The sequence below is a fragment of the Stylophora pistillata genome, chromosome 13 (assembly GCF_964205215.1).
Source record: "Stylophora pistillata chromosome 13, jaStyPist1.2, whole genome shotgun sequence".
Lineage (NCBI taxonomy): Eukaryota > Metazoa > Cnidaria > Anthozoa > Scleractinia > Pocilloporidae > Stylophora > Stylophora pistillata.
In genome coordinates, this window is record NC_142531.1 from 12032809 (window position 1) to 12045869 (window position 13061).

General features: G+C 43.6%; 1 pseudogene; it reads right to left on the bottom strand.

The window, feature by feature from the left end:
* Positions 1-262: 262 nt before the first annotated feature.
* Positions 263-1559, bottom strand: LOC148717656 (uncharacterized; annotated as a pseudogene).
* Between the last annotated feature and the right edge of the window lie 11502 nt (positions 1560-13061).

Consider the following 13061-nt stretch of genomic DNA (forward strand, 5'->3'; position numbering starts at 1 on the left):
ATAGTAATAGTGAAGAGAAGTGGATAGTGTTCCTGAGTAGTGACAGCAGCACCGGGTGTGTATCTGAAGCATGAGTGGTGGCCGTTACTTGGGTTCAAAGTCTCTGAACCTAATTGGTGGTTTGATGAGTCTGGTCCAGGTTCTCACTTCGGGTTGGTGATTCCCAGGCAGCCAAGGCCTTTGAAGTTTTTAGGATACTGTGTCAGTATATCTTCCTTTGTGAGTTTCCCAGGTGGGGCCAGCTGTCGTTTCCATGGGATCTTTATGGGTTTGGAGTGCGAGGGCGTTCCTGGGTCACCGTACGGCCTGTCTTTGTGGGGTTGGTTAGACTGGCAGCGGTTTCAGTGGCGGGGAGTCGCCGTAAGGGTGGAGTAGGTAGGGTGACTTTGTGAGCTTCATATTTGGCGTCAGCTTGAGAAGGACATCTTCGGACAAGGTATTGCAGGTGGCAGCGGTATCTATCTGGAATGTCACTGGGGTGAATTTGTTCCCAGTTGTGGACATGGGCAGTGTAACAAAGTATTTTTTCTTTGTGTGGTCTGTATGGACACTGTATTTGTCGTGTTTCCAGGGAGTAGCACTGTTCCTGATAATCATCCGTGTAATATGTCACAGGGTGCTGGTCATTTGTCGTCTGCAGCAGATGTATGTTTTGTTCTTGAGGGGGTCTTGGTTGGGAGCAGCCGCGAGGTGTTCTATGGCCTTGACCCCTGCCTTGGGGTTGCCACTGGATGGTTCTTTGTGGTTGTTCTTGTTGCAGGGGGTTTGTCTCAAGACAGACTCCAGAGAAGTGGTTGTTAATTCTACACTTGGTGCAGGTTTTGCCATTTGCAGGGCATGCTTTCCAAGGATGAGGTCTGCGTCGATCTCCACACCAAAAACAGGTACCGGGCTCCCGCTTTAGTTTCATCTGTTTATGGCTTATCCAATTTACTTGTTCCTCGATTCCTTTTGAGGCATCTGCGATTAGTTTGTTGGCTTTTTAAGCCGACTCAAGGGCTTTGGCTTTGGTTACAACGTCTTCCATAGTCTTAGGTGTTCCATCCGAATTTAAGTGTGTTTTGAGTAGCTCAGCTCGCATTGTGCCATCATGTAGGCCAAAAACGAATTTGTCGCGGCACATTTTGTCGGTCAGTGCGTTGTACGAGCATAAGCTGCCCACGTGTCTGACCTTAACCTCCCATTCTTGAATGGACTCGTGTAGAGTTTGCTGAGTGTTCCAAAATTTAAATCTATCTGCCAGTAAGGAGCTTCCGATAGATCCTGTGCAATAGTCTGTCCATCCAGATCCAGGGTTTTTTCTGATCAGCATCTGCTATCTGGGGTTCAATTGTGTAGCGGATCACTTGCAAGGCTTCGTCTGCCATTGCCGATCGAAGCGCTGATATTTCCAGCAACGGTTTTTTGTAGTAATCCGCTCTTTCTGTCTCTGGGTTTTTCCCCAAGTTTCTGTAGTCCGCTTGGATACAGTAGTCGTGGAATCTGAGTTCAAAGTTCTTGAAGTTTTCTGGCATATTCCCACTGAGTTTCAATTCGGGTCGTTTGAGGCTCACAGCCATTGTTGTTTACTAGTTTGCTGCTATCGTTTGCTTTAGATGAGTATGTAATTTCCACAGGTCCTTCTCTTTCCGATTTATCTGGTCAATTGCACTCCTGACACCATGTCGGGTGGCAAGGACGACTCAGTGAACAACGTGAACAATCTTTATTTCCGAACTCAAGCATGAGGAACTCGCTCTAAGTAACTACAATGTGATGCCCGTAGCCTGTATGTAGTTTCCCTGAGAGGGGGCCTAAGTACAGATGATGGGCCAACACAGTCATGAAATATGGAACATATAGAGTAAGACAATAATTTAATTACAGACAATCACATGCAGAAAACAATTCTAAAGTGCATGTATACAATTATCAGATGTATTAAAGGCAAATGAATTAATTTAACTCAGAATAACACTCACGGTACTCAGTGAAAACAGAAAATTGTGTGTTAAAAACAACTGTAGTACATGTCTACAATAATAGACATAATAAAGACAAATTAATTATAAATGCGGTGGAATAACCGTCGCTGCTTCTCCTTTCTTCTTGGTGTTCTTACTGACTGATTGCTTTGCAGTCTTCTGTTTTTGCTTTTGGTTACATGGTGGCTTGTTTCCTTGTAGGAGTCATCTGTGTTCTTACTGACTGGTTCATTTGCAGTCTTCTGTTTTTGCTTTTGGTTACATGGTGGCTTGTTTTCCTTGTAGGAGTCATCTGTGTTCTTACTGACTGGTTCATTTGCAGTCTTCTGTTTTTATTTGTGATCATCAGGTGGCTCATTTTCTTTGTTGGAGTCATCTGTTACCACTGGGTCTGTGGTCAGTTTCTCTAATTCCGCATCCAAGTGGTACAGCTTTGTCTGATCATCATTGATAATGCAGACGTGCCTAGAGCATCAGATTATGTTAAAAACAGAGTCAGTGCTTTCCATAGGCAAGGACTGAATTTTCCAGCAATTGGTCGAAAAATTAAAGAAGGTACGGGAATTACAGTATACTGCAATGATAAAAATAAAAATAATAACCAGTTGTCAAGCCAATAAATGGTAGTTTGACATTGTATTATAGACTTGAAGTATAACGGGAAAATTACATGACTCAATGAATGCATAGAGTAAAAGTAATGAGTGGCCGCTCATGCCTCTTGTCATGTGACCAGAAGTGGTCAAGGGTCACTTGGTCGGAAGTGATCCTTACATTCCTCGAAAGAAAACTGGTTTGAATACTAGAAATAATATTAACGAGCATAATGCCACAATATAATAAGCTCCTTGTAACACAAAAGAACAAATGTGACAATAGGGTTCAATGTCCTGAGATAGCTAAGCTTAATTTAAATGTCCATCCTGGAGGGTGCATTGACCACCCTTCCAATGCGTGTCACCTTCTGGCCTCCAGCTGTTGAGGTATGGTTGACTAGCTAAGCTAGGGCTGGTCCTTGGGTTGGGTTAGCTAGTAGGCTAGTCTTTGGGGTTGTACTGGATGGTTTTGTAGCGTCTGGGGATGAAACTCTCCTTAGGCTGGTTTTGCAGGCTAGGATATTAGGTATGCTGGACTCTGCCTTGGTTGCAAGATGGCGTAATTGATTCTTTTGTAGGTCAAATATGACCTGTTTAGGTGCTGTTTGAAGGATTTGTTGTATTTGTGATCTGTTCCTGTGTAGCTCCCTTGCACTTGATGTAGACACAATGCAAGACAGAGGGGCTCCCCTTCTACCTTATTCAGTACCACAGCTGGCTTCCATGGTTCTTTGGGTTCTGAATGGTTACGTTTTGTACGGGAACCAGGCTGGGTAAAGAAGTGTCATATTGATCGTGGTAAAACTTCTGACATGGTTGTCTCTCTTGTGGTCTGTTGATGACCTTGTTACTGTTATGTTTACTCTGGATCATCCTGGGTAAGTTGTCCTGTACCTGTCTTCCTAACAGCAACTCCGCTGGAGATGGCAACATACTGTTGACTGGTGTTGCTTGGAGGCACAGAAGGGTGATGTTTAGGTCCAAGTTGGACCTCTTGGCTTTCTTTAAGACCTTCTTGACGGTTTTGACTTGGCTTTCAATGAACCCATTGCTCTGAGGGTATGAACTTGTCACATGAGTTAATGCATACTCCTGAAAATTGATGGTAGTGTCCTTGGTACATGTAGTGGGGTTCATAGTCTAACCTCGTGACATGTGAGATGCCTTGTTTGCTGAAGATCTGTTTGGTTAGATCAATCACACATTTACTGGTGGTGTTGCCCTTTAGAATTTTTTGACAAATGGGTACTTGGTGAAATCTGCAATCAGGTGTTCATCACTGTCAAGGTAAAATAGATCAATTCCTAAGGTGTACCATGTCCTGGGTGGTACGTCGGTTTGAAATAGAGGTTCTCTTGCTTGTTTCTGCTGGATTTCCTGGCATCTTTTATGCAACTTGGTAATTTTTTTCGATATTGTTGTTAAGTTCCTCCAAAATACTGATGTGTGACTTCATGACTTGCATGTAGTTTACATAGAATGTCTCCCTGGAGCACCTGTGGGATGACTATTTGGTGGCTTTCATAATCAAGCTGTCTTTGATAGACAATTCTCCGCAATGAGACCAATAATTGGTGGTCCATCGGTCTCGATGATGACGTCTATGTGAGTGGGTGGGTTCGTTGATGACTGAGGAGTCCAAGGCGAGAACGGCAAACACGTCCACAGTGGGAGCAGGGAAACTGGCCTGGAGGTTTGGGTGTCTCTGCTGCTGCCTTCCTTTTAGCGCGAGCCTCAGTGACATTGGCTCGCCGGTGTGCTTTAAAGGCTTTTGTTGCTTTGCGTGTCAGTGCATGCCATCCAGTGTGATCCTGTGCAAACTCCTCAAGCTGCTTTGTTGCGATGCCAATGTAGGCAATGTTGGGCTTGATGCAGTCTTTAAAGCGCTTCAGTGGCCTGCCTTGCTTTCTCTTTCCCTTACTGAGCACTCCTTAGAGGAGTTGCTTTGGGATTCTGTCACTGTCCATTCGGATGATATGCCCCGTCCATCTGAGCTGGGCTTTGAGAATCATAGCCTCAATGCTGGTGGTTTCTGCATGGTCCAAGACCTCAAGGTTTGTGATCATGTCCTGCCATTTGATGCCCAGGATTGAGCGCAAGCTCCACATGTGGAAGCGCTCCAGCAGTTTGATGTGTCTTCTGTACAGGGTCCAGGTCTCACAACCATAGAGGAGACTGGTGAGGACAACTGTCTTGTAGACCCTGAGCTTAGTAGACTGCTGGATGTTGTGTTGGTTCAGCACACGAGCTCGCAGTCTGCCCAGGGATTGGCTTGCCTTACAGATCCTGGCGTTAATCTCTTAGTCAAGGGAGCCATCGCTGGAAATGACACTGGCGAGGTATTTGAATTCCTCTACAGTCCTCAGTTCTGTTCCTTCGATAGAGATAGATGGGCGGTGGTCTGTTGTGAGAGGACTGGGCTGGAACAGCACTTCTGTTATTCCCAGGCTAATGGTGAGGCCAAATAGGCGGGATGCTTCAGCAAACTTGTCGACAGTGAGCTGGAGGGTGGATTTTGTATGAGCCATGAGGGCACAGTCGTCGGCAAAGAGGGCCTCTAGGATCAGTTTCTCAATTGTCTTGGTTTTAGCATTGAGACGTTGAAGGTCAAAGAGAGATCCGTCCAGTCTGTACCTTATATATACTCCGTCCTCGATGTCTCTGACAGCATGGCTGAGAACGCAGACGAAGGAGAGGTTAAACAGTACTGGGGCAAGGACACATCCCTGTTTCACGCCGTTTGTAATCTCAAAGGGTTCAGATGCCTCACCTCCAGAAAGCACTAGACCCGTCATGCTATCATGAAATAGACGGATCAGGGTCACAAACTTCCTGGGGCAACCAAGTTTTTGAAGAACTGTCCACAGTGCAGCTCTGTTGACAGTGTCAAACGCCTTGGTAAGATCGACAAATACTGCATAGAGATCCATATTCTGTTCCCCGCACTTTTCCAGTACTTGCCGGACCGCAAAGATCATGTCAGTTGTGCTGCGGCCTGGACGGAATCCACACTGGGCTTCTGGTAGGTTGTGCTCAGAGATGTTGAAGATCAGGCGATTCAGGATGATGCGCGCCAGGATCTTACCAGCAATAGACAGGAGTGATATGCCCCGGTAGTTGCCACAGTCAGATTTTTTGTCCTTGTTTTTGTACAGGGAGATGATTGTGGCGTCTCTGAACTCCTGGGGAATGTCCTCTTCCTCCCATATGCTGCAGAGGAGGCTGTGGAAGGCATTAAGGGTTACTGGTCCTGCAGCCTTGTAGATTTCTGCAGGGATCCCATCCTTGCCAGGGGTTTTTTTTGAGCTGGTCTGCTTGATGGCCTTCTGGACCTCCTCCATGCTGGGAGGGAGGTCGAGGCTGTCTATTGTGAGTCTCTGAGGGATCTGGTCTAGTGCTTCATTGCTAACAGTAGAGGATCTGTTGAGAATGATGTTGAAGTGTTCCCTCCATCTTTCGTTGATGGCGTTCTTCTCCCTCAGTAGAGTGCCATTTGTTGACAGGGAAGGGGTTGTGTTAGGCCAGGACGGTCCGTACACTGCCTTGATGGTGCCGAACAACATCTTCGAGTTTTTCATATCAGCCCATAGTTGAACCTCTTGGGCCTTGTTCTTCCACCATTCATCCTGCATGTGGCGTAGGGTGGTCTGGGCTCGGTGCTGAAGGTGTTTGAAGTGATCACACTGAGAGATGGAGGAAAGATCATTCTGCCAGGCCACAAATGCCTTCTGCTTCTCGTCTAAGAGCTGGGTGATGGTTTGATCATTCTCATAGAACCAGTCCTTTTGCACCCTCTTCTTTGGACCAAGTATCGACTGCGCTGACTCCTTCACCATCGAGCTAAACCGGTCCCATTGTTGTGTAGGGCTTCCAGTGAGTGGTCCGTGGGAGGTCATCTTGTCGTCCAGGCTGTTCATAAAAGTGGTCTCAGTGGTCTGAATGGTTGAGTTTGGTGATGTTGAATGACGGCCGGTTGAGCTTGGGCTTCTTCTGACGAGTGGGGGCGATGTAGAGCTTGACGACAGATCTGACGAGTTGATGGTCAGTCCAACATTCTGCTCCTCGCATGGCCCTGGTAATCCTGAAGTCTCTAGCATCTCGTCTGCGGCAGATAATGTAATCAATCAGGTGCCACTGTTTGGACCTTGGATGCATCCAAGTTGATTTGTACTTGTCAGCTTGCTGAAACAGGGTGTTGGTGATTGTCAGGTTGTTCTCTGCACATAAGCTCAGAAGTAGCAGGCCGTTGGAGTTCATCTTCCCCATTCCATGTGGTCCCAGCACGCCATTCCAGTTCGTGTAGTCAGAGCCGACTCTTGCGTTAAAGTCGCCCAGCAGTAAGAGTGTATCTCCACTGGGTACTTCCTTTATGAGGTTATTCAGATCCTCACAGAAGGTTTCCTTTGCTTCATCACTGCTGGTCATTGTTGGTGCGTATGCACTGATGATTGTAATATGTCGGGAGGCGTTTAGTGGAAAACGAAGCTTCATTAGGCGTTTGTTGATGGTAGAAGGGAGGTCTGGCAGCTGCTTTAGAACTGATGTCTTGATTGCCAAAACCTATCCCATGGATTCTTTCTTCGGCTTGAGCTTTGCCTTTCCAGAAGAAGGTGTATCCTCCTTTGAGCTCAGCAACAGATCCTTCATCTGCTAGCCTAGTTTCACTGAGTGCGGCAATGTTGATGCTGTAGCGTGACAGTTCTTTTGCAACAAGGGCTGTTCTCCTCTCTGGCCTTGTTGAAGTTTCCCTGTCCATAAGTGTTCGGACGTTCCATGCTCCAAAAATCATCTGTTTCATTCTCTTTGTGTTTCGACCGCAAAAGGGGTAACACTGCCAGCTGCGGTAGACTGCCCAGTAGGTGATGCGACAAGCAATGTTTGAGACACCTTTTCTAGTCTCCTCCCTCATTGGAGGGTGAGCAGTGCTATCCTAAACAGGGCTGCTCAGTCACCTGAGAAAACGCCGAACTCTTCTGTTGTCCCAGGGTCAGAAGGAGAGCGACTCTTATCTCCAGGCTGCCTACGTGCAGGGTTGGAGCTACAACTGCCAGTGGGTACCTCCACCTGTTGCTTCGCCCTTTCCCCATCGCCGTAGGACTTTGATGATAGCGGGATACAGAAGAAGAGTTGAGATGTTCAGTAAAAGTTGCACATGAGAACCTGTGCGGGAGGTTGTTTATAGTGGGAGGGTCATTTCACGCGGGCGATCCCACTCTCTCGGCCTAGGAAGTTGAATTCCGGTGGTACGTAGAGACGTCACGACCGGAAGCTTCTTTGGCTGCAGTAGATGACCCCGACGTCTTCTATGTCATGTCGTGCTCTTGGCGCTCTACAACACCTGTCCCCACCTTCGTAGCCGTTGGATCAGATTATCTCTTCCGCCCAGTCTGCCGGGTTCAGTCTTGACATGCTTGGGTAGACATACCCCAGTTCACTGAGGATTTCAGACCTGACGGCTACCCTCACCTGGTTTAGCCCGCCTGTCGAGGTGGTTTGCCAGGGTGTGGCCGCTGCACATGCTACAGCTACTTGGAGGCACAGGTGAGAGTTGAGTGCCAGGTGCGGACCAAAGCGGATGGACCATCCCAGAGGGTGTGACATGTCTCTTTGTCAGAGGTACTACCACTCCCTGGTACCCCATACACCCCAATAAGACCAATAGGGTTGTATGAATGGAGGTAGTTCCTTGACTGTAGTTGGCCAACAATTGTACATGACTTCCTTGATAGCAGTGAGCTATGGGTGTTTGGCTGTTTCTACCTGGATCTTCTGCAAGTACTTGGAACTGTAGGCATACATGATGAATGTGCACATTAAGATTGGGTATTGGTGTGTCTTCTTCTGGTGAGAGCCTTGAGAGGGCATCGGCAATTTGCATTTGCTTGCCAGGTTGATATTTGATAGTGACATAATATGGCTGTAAGCGTAGGAGCATCCTTTGCAGCGATAGGGTGCTGAGATCAGGTTTTTTAACTGGATAGACTCCAGGGGTTTGTGGTCAGATTCTGCGATGAAACTTTGGCCATAGTGGTAGGTGTGAAAACGCTTGCATCTGTACACCACAGATATAAGCTCTTGCTCAATATTAGCATAACATGATTCAGTGCCTGTTAGAGCTTCGCTGGCAAAGGCAATTGGCGTTCCATCCTGCAATAATATAGGAACTTGTTTTGGTTTGTTTTTAAATAAGCATGGTTGCGTGAGGAGTAAATTTACAGATCCATCCAGCCTTACATACCATAAGACTTTGGAGGATTCCTCACCAAGTAAATACACTCTGAACTACTAAATGGTACAAACTTGCTTATCTAGAACAGCAATCTTGCAAGCTGAATTATTTATATGCTATTTTCTGGAAGACAAAACTAATGAAACATGGTAATGGTAATGGTAACATGTATGGTATTTCCTTCAGGTACATTTACAGTTAAGTTGAGAAAACTAACTACCTAACTAAACTAGAATCTTAGATAAAATAAACTAAAATAATTAAGATGAAAGGAAAACACCTGCTTTTCAAGGAAGCTGTGTGTAAAAATAACATATTGCTACTTAAATTGTTTCACTGAGTTGAATTTTAGGTCCCTTAATTTTCCCTTAAATACATTAGGGGATGTCAATTGTTGCACCTCCTTTAGAGGCAAGCTGTTCTATAACACACTTCTGCTATAGGAAAGACTTCTTTTATGAAATTCAGTGTAGTGTTGTGGAACAGCGAGCTTGTATTTATTCTCTCTAAGGTTATAACTGGTTAAATCACAGTGACGAACAAAATGAGTTGTATTTACCAAAAGTAAGATATTCTGGAGCTGTGTTATTTTCAATGCTATGCACCATTACTGCCTTACTAACTATGTGCTACTGGACAAGTTTTGACCACTTTAAATGGGTTCTTTCCCAGAGTTCTTTGTGGCTGATGGTCTCAGGCCATCAGATCCAAAGCATTCTTCTGGGGCAGGTGTTGATAAATGTCTGGATCTTCCTCAGTGTTGTAGCAGTGGTTCTCCCATGTTTCATTTCCATATACACTGTATGCAAATATGGTGTTCAATTTGAATTGCCATTGTTCTGGACTCACTAACCTCTTCTTCATTTGGAAACCTAAAATGATTATCAGTGAGAGGCTAGTGGGTCCGGAACAATGTTAATTTAAATTGGACGCCATGTTTGCATTCATTGTATAGCAGGAGAAGTTTTACTGTGGTGACAACAATCCTGATGTTGATGGTTAGGTTAGGTGAGACCCAAATGTTTTCCATTTGGAGGAAGGCTGCTCTCACCCTCCCAATTCTCACTTTTACATTGACACCTGTCCCACCTTTTCTAGTCAACTTGGTAGGTTTAACATGTCACAACCTGTAATCCTTCTCCATCTAGTGTTACGGGGGTTGTGCTGACTACTGTGTGGGGAAGGAAGAAAGTAAAGGCTGAGATTTTGGAAACCCTGTTGTAACCCTTGCACTCAATTTTGTGATAGTATGTGAAGTGTCTTGATGTTCAAGCTTTGAATCTCAATCCCTATTTCTTGATAGTTTTGAGGATCAAGTTCCCCAAGGTGGGGCGTGGAAAATTTTTAAATTGCTAAGTCACAGAGATGCATTTTTCTGCGATCTGGAGCAGAATCTGACATGCTCGAGTTGGCCTGAAGGACATACTTTCGTGATAGTCTTGATTTGACACATTAATCTAAATTTAAATTAATTTTCTAAAGTAAATCTAAAATAATAATAAGAATAATAATGAGACATTTATAGGGCGCCCTTTACCATAGGTCCAAAGGCGCTATTTACAAAGTCAAAGTTCAAAAATAGTTAAAAATAATTAAAATTAGTTAAGATTATAAAACAACAAGATCATTTCATGAATTTGAAAAGCACATGTAACAAGAGCAGTTTTAAGCCGTCTTTTAAAAATGTCAAGTTATCCAGCATCCCTAACGTGCTTAGGAAGACTGTTCCAGAGAAGCAGTGTGAAAACAGAAAAAGCACAAGGGCCATAACTATCTGTGTGGAAGGCAGGGATGACAGTTGACAAGTTGAAGACCTAAGGTTGCGTGGTGGTTAATAGTTTTTGAGAAGGTCTTTGATATAAGTCGGAGCGAGACCATGAAGAGCCTTGTAGGTAATAGTAAGTATTTGAAATTCAATTCGGAGATCAATCGGAAGCCAATGGAGTTTTTTGAGAACAGGTGTAATATGGCAAAACTTTGGTGAAACTGTAACAACTCGCAGCTGCATTCTGAACACGCTGAAGCTGTTTAATCAGATACTTAGGTAAACCATATAATAGCGAGTTGCAGTAACCAAGTATTGATGTGACTAGGGCATGAACAAGAAGCTGGGCTGCATCATCAGTCAGATATCTACGAATCATTCTAATTTTATGAAGATAATAAAATGCCGATTTGCAAATTGCAGTCACTCGAGGAGGGATACTTAGAGATTCATCAAAAAGAACTCCAATGTTACTTACTCTTGAAGAAGCCAGCACTCTCTCATCGCAGACATGAGTAAGTGACAAGGCTGGCTGAGCTAGGGTACGAGATGATATGACAAGAAGCTCAGACTCAGTATTTGTTCACCACGAATACTTGTCATTAAGCCGCGAATACTCATCTAAACAAAATCATCATTTTACAAAAGTGGGTTCTTCGTCTAATGTACTTTTCCAATTATACATCTCACAGTGCTCCTCTTTTTAGTCATTCGGAAATTCTACCGATAAAAATGCTTTACTTCAAATTGGTTGCCTCTCTGTTACATGACATCAAAAATCGCTGTGCTCCTCCCAATATTTCTGAACTTTTTACTCACTCTGAACAGGTTCATTCGTACTCTACTCGTTTTTCAGTAGCTGGAAGCTTTTATATAAAACAGGCGAGAACAAATCATCAGTTGTTTTCCTTTTCTAGAGTTGGTGTGAAAATATGGAATGGCATCCCTCATGAAATTTGTAAGCTAAAGAAAGCACCTTTTAAACGTGAGCTAACTCACTTGCTTTTGAAAATTCTTGAAATTGAGGAGATCAATGTTGACTTGCGCTACCTTGACCTTTCTAGCCTATATTTGTATTTCAACTGATTAGCTTTCTCTTTGACCTGTTAAAAACTCCCTTGTGTGACTGGCTCAGTTAAAACCTTTAACATGATTATCACTACTATTATTTATTATTTATTTTTATTTGCTCATTTATTTATTTATTTCATTGTTGCGTGTGTGTGTGTGTGTGTGTGTGTGTGTGTGTATGTGTGAGAGCCTATACAGTGTCTGTTTAGGTAGCCCGCCTAGAATAGCTTTGCTAACTGCGCGTTACAAAAGCCTTTATTTCTTTCATTTTAAAAAATAAAGTCAATGTTGTTCTTGTTGGTATTTTTTTACCACTTCAGGAAAGAAGGACCTGTAAATTAAAAAGAAAGAAGGTGATCTGCTTGGCTAAGGCCTTCCATGTATCCAGTGTAAAAATTAATGATATAAAGTGACATTAGTGACACAAAGTCTCTTGATGTTGACATTTGAGTAGTTCCTTTGGTGCTGAATAATAATGGCAGGTTCACTGAGCAGAACATTTGGGGATAAGAATGATACATCTCTCTTGTCACATTATTTGGTGAACACTGCTTTACCTCCCTGATATTGAATTTTCCTCATGGGTGAATGATGATAATATTAATGGCAGTAATCTTTTTATGAAAGGGGCCCACTTCAAAGAAAACTGCCCTAAGGCTATAAACTAGCTAAGAAATACAGGGATGTACAAAATTTAAAAATATAAGCATAAAGAAAATGAACAAGAATATCATTTAAAACTAGCTCAGAAACACAAATGGGCAAAATTTAAAAATATGTACAAAAAGAAATTAACTTAGAATATTGAAACTTAGATAAGAAATGCAGAGATGATATAAAGAGATTAAACAAGAATATAATGAAAAGCTAGCAAAGAAACACAGATGTCATAATTTTATCAAGGCTCTTCTGTTTGCTTTTCATTTGCTGGTTATTACTTGTCTGCACTTATGCAGTGGACCCTTGTCACCAGACTTGCCTTGATTTGTATGCTTTTGTTTGGTCCTCTGCTTGCCAGGTGATGATTTGTACCTTCCAGATAAATGTTGTCCATCAATGCATGGATTCTAGTATCACCTTCCGGAAATTACTGCATGTCTAATCAATGACTCAACCTTTCTTAACTAATTGGCCTTATTTTTAGTGGAAGGGTAAAAAAACATGTAACATGGCCATTAGGGCTTTGAATCTGGTTCTGGACATGATTGCTCTTGCTCAGAGACCATGATATAGGGTATTTATGCTCGAGTACTTGTCAACATCACCAACCTTGACAAGCCCCAAATAAAGGAGGAGAGTGATCAGCTGCTTTATTTCATCAGGTGTGGTTTCTTGTCAGCTACCATCCGGGTTTGTATAAGTCCGATGGAACCTGCTAAACACGTGTTCCAAAGCATAGCTGTTGGTAGTGTTACAATGTTAATATTATTCAAAGT